Raw genomic sequence first — 7,673 nt, forward strand, 5'->3', positions numbered from 1 at the left:
TCGTTATCAAATCTTAAAATTTAATGAATTAATTTGATGTTACATGAGAAAAATGCAGACTTAATCTAGGTTGACACATGAACAAACGTACCTAACATGAACTAGATTTTTATTTGATTTGTTTATGATTTTTTTTGAGATGTAAAAGATGATTATACATGTTGAAAATTAAATCTATGATTCATGTAAAGATATATTGTTTGATGCATGGAACCCTAAATATGACTAATATATTATGTGATTGGCCTAAACATATTAATCTACATGTTTACATGATGGAATTATTATTATTTTTTAATAGAAAAAAGTCGATAATTTCATTAAGTAACCGAAGCTAAGTCGGTTTGATCATGAAATTATGCAAATATGTGAATGCATGATCATGAAAAAAAAAAAAAAAAAAACCTATCATATGACACATTTTTGTATTTCTTTTTTATATTATAATCACAAAAAAGTAAAAACCTAACTAAACATGCTATAAAAAGATAATGAAAATTTCAACAAAGAAGAGAAGATGCCCTGTGGCCCGCAGAAATCTCCCCAGTTTGTGAACTGTTGATGGCCACGGTAACATAAAGAAACTCGCGATTAATCTATTATTTATGTAAATTTCAACAAAATTTAATGTTTAAATTGTCTAAAGTCTCTATTAGATGGGAGAATGTGACGGACAGTAGAACTTCAACTTTGGAAGTACAGTTTTGTTATCATTTATGTGATAATTTTGAAAGTAATAAAATTTTAATATTTGAAAATAGAATAGTTACAGTGTAATAAATTTTGTAATCATCCCTTGAGATTAGTAATGATATTAGTCAGATGAAAATAATTGGATACCACTAAGGCTATGATTATAAAGGGTGAAAGAGAAAGATTGATGTGAGTGCATGTGGAATAATGGATAGCTTTTGTGATTAATTTCCCTTAATGATCTTGACAGGGAGCATATGAAAATATGATTAAAACAATTAAATACCACGTGAGGCGTGTTAGTAAAGTTAAAAATCTAATAAATGTATCACTGCGTATTTTTGGTACGGTGGTCACTCCACAAGTATAAATACTTGTAGGGAGTGGGGGGCAAGGTCTGAGATTCAAGTCTCCAAAAGGGAGTTTCACACATATATACACTTAGATTAGGCTATAGTAGAAATTCTATCTTATATAAAAATAAATAAACAAATAAAATCTAATAAATGTCAATAAGACTATACTAAAATTAAAGTATATTAGCCTCTTACCACTGTGCACATTTGCTGATGGTCATCTTTGGCCGGAGTTTAAGTTTCCAGGAAGAAGTTTCACACACATTTACATTTAGATTAGACTTGAGTAAAACTTCTATCTTATATATAAAATAAAATAAAAAAGTATATTAGCCTCTTCATGTTCTCAAATTTTTTTTTTTTAAATGTAAAACCTAGGCATCTTATGTTCCCTAATTATACAAAAGAAAGTGTATTAGCTAATAAGTTAAGGGTCATGTTAACAGGTGTTTTTAGAGTAATTATTAATAAATCATAATAGGAAAGTTTTAATATCACTTTTATGAGAAATATAAAAAACTGTCAACAACATTTATTATTTTATTATTCTCCTAATAAAAATATTTTTAAAAATAGCTCCTAAACCAATACCCTTAGGGCATTGGTCAACATTTAGTCACATCTTTCTCCAAAAAGAAAGATTAATTAGTCACATGGTTATGTTGTATTAATTAAAATACAAAGTCCCATCAAAAAAGAAAAAAGATACAAAAGATACAAAAGGCACATTGTGTTTGGAAGTTTGGAGAAAAAGGAGAGTAGAGGGTATAAGGGGAAAAGAGAGAAGAGTGGAGGTGAATGTTTTATGACTTTATCCTTTCCCTTTATTTGGATATTCCAAAAATTAAGCATGGAGGAGGAATAGATATCTATCACTTTATTTTGATGTTTTAAAAATTAAAATGAAATGGTCAAGAACCTTATAGCTCAACTGATACGTTATGATATTTTTAATATAAACATCTAGGGTTCAAATCCCTTGTCCCCATACTATTGAATTATAAAAAAAAAAAAAAAAAAAAAAAAAAAAAAAGGGACGAAGATGATAAGATATCATATAAATTGACAATTATAAACCTCCTTTGTTCAATTGCAATAAATACATATAAATTGCAATTGATAACTTAAAATTGCAATAAACACATATAAATTGGCATTATGATGACAAATTTGATAACCTAAAATTTATTAATGTAGGAAACTGCTCACTCCAAATTCTCCCAATTTAAGTGAATTATAAATGAGTTGATTTGGGTATTTGGCATTTCCTAGTGTTTCAAATGGTGTCATCGATGGTTCAAATCCCTTCATCCTCAAGTATCGAATTATAAAAAGGAAATGGGAGATGGAGGGCAAGACCATTCCAAATCCCCTTAAACCCCTTTTCCATTCCCTTTAAAAAGATCACAAGGTTAATTAAACATCTCTATTCCATTTCCTCTACTCTCATCTACTCTATTTCCATCCAAACCCATTGTTATGGGGCTATATACCAAGTGTGAGTTTGAGATTTGCTTTAAAAAGTTTTACTTTTTGCTATAAAATGATAAAATCTCAAAATCATATGAAATATATACAGTATATAACAATAAATTTCATGAATTATATTGATAAACATTAAGAAAAATACTAAATTTATTACAAATTTTACAAAATAAAACTTAAAAATTAATATGCCAATAAATATGAATCTCATAAATGGATGTTTGAATTGCCAATTTGTAATTAAAAACGTATGAATTCATAAGTTCATGCAGTGAAAAGTGTATTGCCAACTTATGATCCACAGCACATCAATTTAGAAAACATCCAGGACAGCACTAGTCAAACAAGGGACAGTAAAAAGTTTACTTTTTCTTTTATGCTAAAGCAGTAAAAAGTAAAAAAGAATATATGAAACTTTAGTTTTTCCGCTGGGGATGTAACGCAGAAAAGTCGCCGAGGAATTGGGATGGCGGGATAAGTAAAAAAAGGCGAGAAGTGAAAAGCATGGAGTGGACCCCTGAGGCCCATCTGTCGGTCATCGCCTCGATTTCATCGCCCTGCTCTAAAGCGACACGCCAGACGAGGATCCCCCTTATTTTCACCAAAAAAAATTAATACATAAAATAAATACAATCATATATATATATATATATATATTTGTTTCACTTTTAATAATCCAAATTTATTATTAGTATAATCAACAACGAAAAGGTGCAAAATATTAAATGAGCTTTCTATTATCGGGCAGCTCAATAACCCAACCACTCCTCTGACTCACTTGTTAGCCTCCTTTACTTTGATTCCTTTTCCATTCAATAATTTATACCTACAAATTTTTTTACTATTACTGTGACTCTCTGCATTTATCAAAAACCCTACGGTCCAAAAGGGATCTTATAATATTTCCCAGCCTACATATAAATACATTCCCATTAGTTATGTTTGATATATGACACCATCATCAACCCATCATACATTCAAATCTAATGGTTGATTTCACAACTTTCACTTTTGTAGCACAAATTTTTAACAGTTGGAACTTGTACTTCCACCAAATCTTTCGCTAAAAAAATTGTTTTGAGTAGTATTTATTATACACACCTTAAAGCACACATTTTATACATAATTAAGAAGGTAATCAAAATTGTAATTTCAATGGCTTTTCTAATTGTGTGTAAAAGTATGTGCATTGTGTTAAGTATAAAGTATAAACTATATATATATATATATATATATACATATATTGCTAAATTTGAATATTAATGAGAGAGAGAGTATGTGTGTGCATGGGGTCGTGGTCTTTTCTGGAAGTGAGAAGCCAGTTGGTAGGGTAGAGACTGCACCAATCTTTTGTCTTTTTTAACGTTGGCTTTGTGTTCTTTTTCACTCTTCTTATAGCACTCCCACACACACACCACAACATATCATTCTCATCCATCAACACCACCATCAGAATTAGAATTCTCCCCCCCCCCCCCCCCCCCTCTTATCTCTCCCTCTCTCTCTCTCTCTCTCTCTCTCTCTCTCTCATCCCCCCTTAAAGATAGGCGACACTCTTGGGGGATAAAACTACAGAGAAACACAAAAGAGACGCGTTTACACACGCTCTCTCTCTCTTTCTCAGATGATGATGATGATGATGATGAAGATAGATGGGGAAGCTTTTTGTTTTGAGGGGAATGTTGTCTGGCTCGAGGACACTTTTATTTGATCCTAAGAAAAAAAAAATCAAATCTCATCATCATGTTTTAGTGTCGTCGGACCAGGCTTCATTCCCCCCAATTTTTATGCTTCCATTTACCTACCAAGCCTTTAATTAATCATGGGCTACTTTCAAAGGTTTGTCTTTTTAATTTTTTTTTTTTTAAGTAATTGTTTTGGGGAATTGTTGAGAGTATTTTTAATCATATGGTTTTTTGTTTCCTGAACAATTAAGGATGTTAGTTATGTGCAGATTGGTGTAATGATGAGTATTTTGACTATTTTTATTACATTGTTGTGTGGGGAGAACTGAAAAAGTTTCATCATCACTATTCCTTTTTTTTTTTTTTTTTTTTTTTTCTTATCAAGTTATGATTGTGTTTTTGTCAGTCTAAAGCTCTATCTATCTAAGCCCCCCCCTTTTTTTTTTCTGGTTCATCATCAGATAGATTTTTAGTCATGATGGCTTTCAGAATCTGATCTGTCTGTTTCTGCCATTTTCAGATCTGGCTTTGAACTTTGCTAAACATTCCCCTCTCTTTTTCCACCTTCTTCCTTTTTCTTCTTCCTCACCGGCCCCCTCCTCCCCTAGGGTTTCATGGTTTAGATTTTGGCACTAATCTCAATATAAATCTATTATTAAAAAAAAAATGAAGTACAGGCTATTATGCTAAGGTAAACAAGCAAGCTAATGATAGCCCTTTCTGTCAAAATGTCCATAATTTTTACTTGTTTGAAAACATAATGGTCGAAGCTTGGTCTTCCATTCTAACCTTGACACCCCTTTAGATCTTTAAGTTTATGGTGCTGAATGATTATGAAAAGCTTTGCATTCTCTGCCACTTTGATTTTGTAGTTTTGCTTTTGATGCTTAATGAGGTTTTGTCTTGACAAATTCTAATTGGATATTGTACAGAGCAAATTCAGCTATATCAAAGGCTTTTGGGTTCGAAATTAGGATCAAAATAGTAACTTTGCATATTCCTCCTTTTGTTGTCACAATAACTGTTAGCTTCCTTTTGCATATTCCCTTTCTTTATAAGCTTACCATTTCATACACTACTCATATTAGCACAAGGCTAAAATACAAATACTTCTGCAAAGTCATCACTGTATGTGTATAAATATGTGTAAAAAAGTTAGTTGAGCTACAAGTTTCTTAGCGGTAATGTTAAGAACTTGGTCATTTTTTTATTGTTTCAAAACCCCTCCCTCTCTTCATGGGATTTTTCCCCTTTGATATTTGGTTTCAGAAAGGAACACTCAGATTTTGAGAACAGAAGCATTCCAAATGATAAGCTGACTCCCTTCTTCACTGGATTCTGGAAGTAAAAGGGTAAGTATGAAAAGCCATTCAATTGGGTTTGGCTTGAAATGAACCTGGAGCATTGTGCAGGTTAATAGACACATGCCAGTTGAAGAATAGTGTAAACTTTTTCCCCTATATTTGAGCTTGTGTCGTACAATAATGTGAACATCAATTATCACATTCAGTTGTGAAATCAGTTCTGGATTTAGTGTTTGTAATTGTACCTTCTTTCTTATTAGTTACTTTCCCTTTAATCTTGCTTGTCTCACAGGAGCACAGGTGGGGAAGAGAAGCTCTCAGATAAATACAAAGACAAAATAGTTGATTAGAAAAGAATGGCGAATGAGGTAGGTCCTAGGTCTCTAGGGCCATAGGGAACACGTATGACCACTTCTCTTTCTCACACGCACTTATCTTCTACCTTTGACATAACCTACACATCTCTTTCTGTCTCTCAAAACTACTGTGCTAGGCTGCTAGCTGCGGCCTTCAATGACTTTATTATTATTTTCAATCCTGTGCATTTTGATTTTCTAAACAATACGGTTCATATATCAAAATTTAAGTGAAGTGAATGTGTAAATTTTTCATTAATTTTGATGCTATTTTTAATATGTACATTGTCTTGACTCTTGAGTGAATAAATCAATATCTCAAGTATTTATTACTTGATATGGGATGGGTAATGGTAAATCCTTTATTGTCACGTTTCATGGTCCTTGAAAAGGGATTGTATGAAACTTTGAATGCTGTCTCTTAAAGAACTTCCTTTTGGGAAATTGCATCTTTTTGACATTTGCAAACATAAAGTCGAAAGCCATTGCTGCTTACTTTTTTACTCAATAGTCATAATCTTTTTGAGAGTCGCTTTACAATGATTTCCAAGGAGAGAGAAAGAGAGAACATCTATTCAAGTTTTGTGAATTACTATAAAAGCCCTTACTGCCACTACTTTTTATGAATTATGTGTGAGTGTCTAGTGTCTACTACACTTGACCAAGACTTCAAAAAGTTTTGAAGACTTCGATCAAACAATTGGATTGGATGGGAAGCTAAAGACCTCATATTATTAGCTTCGACATAGGTTATACATATCTGTTGAATTGATTATTCCAATATTATAAGTACAATTAATGAAGCCTGGCCACTTATAGTGGAATCCATGTTAGCATTGATCTCACTTTTTTCCTAAGCCTTGTGATTGGAATTTCAAATTTTGAAATCCATTTTGATTGGTAACCTCAACCTCTTGCCTCTTTGGACTCCTAGACCAGTGCATTCTATTCACAAATAAATAACACACCACTCCTAAACGTGGACACAAATCCTCAAATATCTGCCCATAATCACAACTATGATGCCTTCCATGCCCAAACGAAGGGAAATGACGAGAATCATAGAAGTAATGGCCCAACATCCAATATAAATTAACCTCAAATGTCACCATATCAAGCTATGAGAGAAATCCCATAAAATACTTTTCTACACTAGACATTTTGGTGGTTCTGAGCTAATTTAAGTATCAAAGAATATTTTGCTGGCACTGCACCAGTGCTATTTAGAGTTCTATCTAATTTTATTCTTGCAAGTCTTTCAAATCTCCTTTGAATGTGCAACCATTGGTCCTTTGCATCATCAAATCCAATTCTAGGCACCAATTATTTTACTTTTTTGTCCAAATAAGGTTTTCATCAAATGTAACGTACTTATCATTTTATGTGACCTTGGTACCAAGCACTCACTAAAACAAGGACTTCCTATGCTGTACTAACAAAAGAGTCAGTGGACATAGGGCATGTCCCCCTCTTGACGTTCCCCTAGTGGGTGAACTATTCAATGTGACAAAAGAATAAAGTTATCATAAAATGTGATATGTTTATCGTCATATGTGATATTGGTACTATTGAATGTGACATTGATACCATCTAATGTGACTAAATTCTAAGGTCACCATCAAATATGATATTGTTACCATTATATATGACATTTGTACTACCCAATGTGACATTAATATCATCTAATATAATGTTTTGGTGGCATGTTATACTAAGTTAACTACTAATGTAACATACCCACAAAAAATTGTGTGGGAATTGTAGACTTTTCCTAAGAATATCAACACAAATATA

General features: G+C 32.2%; 1 long non-coding RNA gene across 1 annotated transcript; it reads left to right on the top strand.

Moving 5' to 3' along the window:
• The first annotated feature begins 3,834 nt into the window (after window positions 1-3,834).
• LOC126696820 (uncharacterized) lies at window positions 3,835-6,216 on the top strand. Its single transcript, XR_007646102.1, has 2 exons — window positions 3,835-4,373; window positions 5,489-6,216. It is a non-coding gene; the product is annotated as an uncharacterized LOC126696820 (long non-coding RNA).
• Window positions 6,217-7,673: the final 1,457 nt, after the last annotated feature.

Source organism: Quercus robur, chromosome 8 (assembly GCF_932294415.1).
Source record: "Quercus robur chromosome 8, dhQueRobu3.1, whole genome shotgun sequence".
Lineage (NCBI taxonomy): Eukaryota > Viridiplantae > Streptophyta > Magnoliopsida > Fagales > Fagaceae > Quercus > Quercus robur.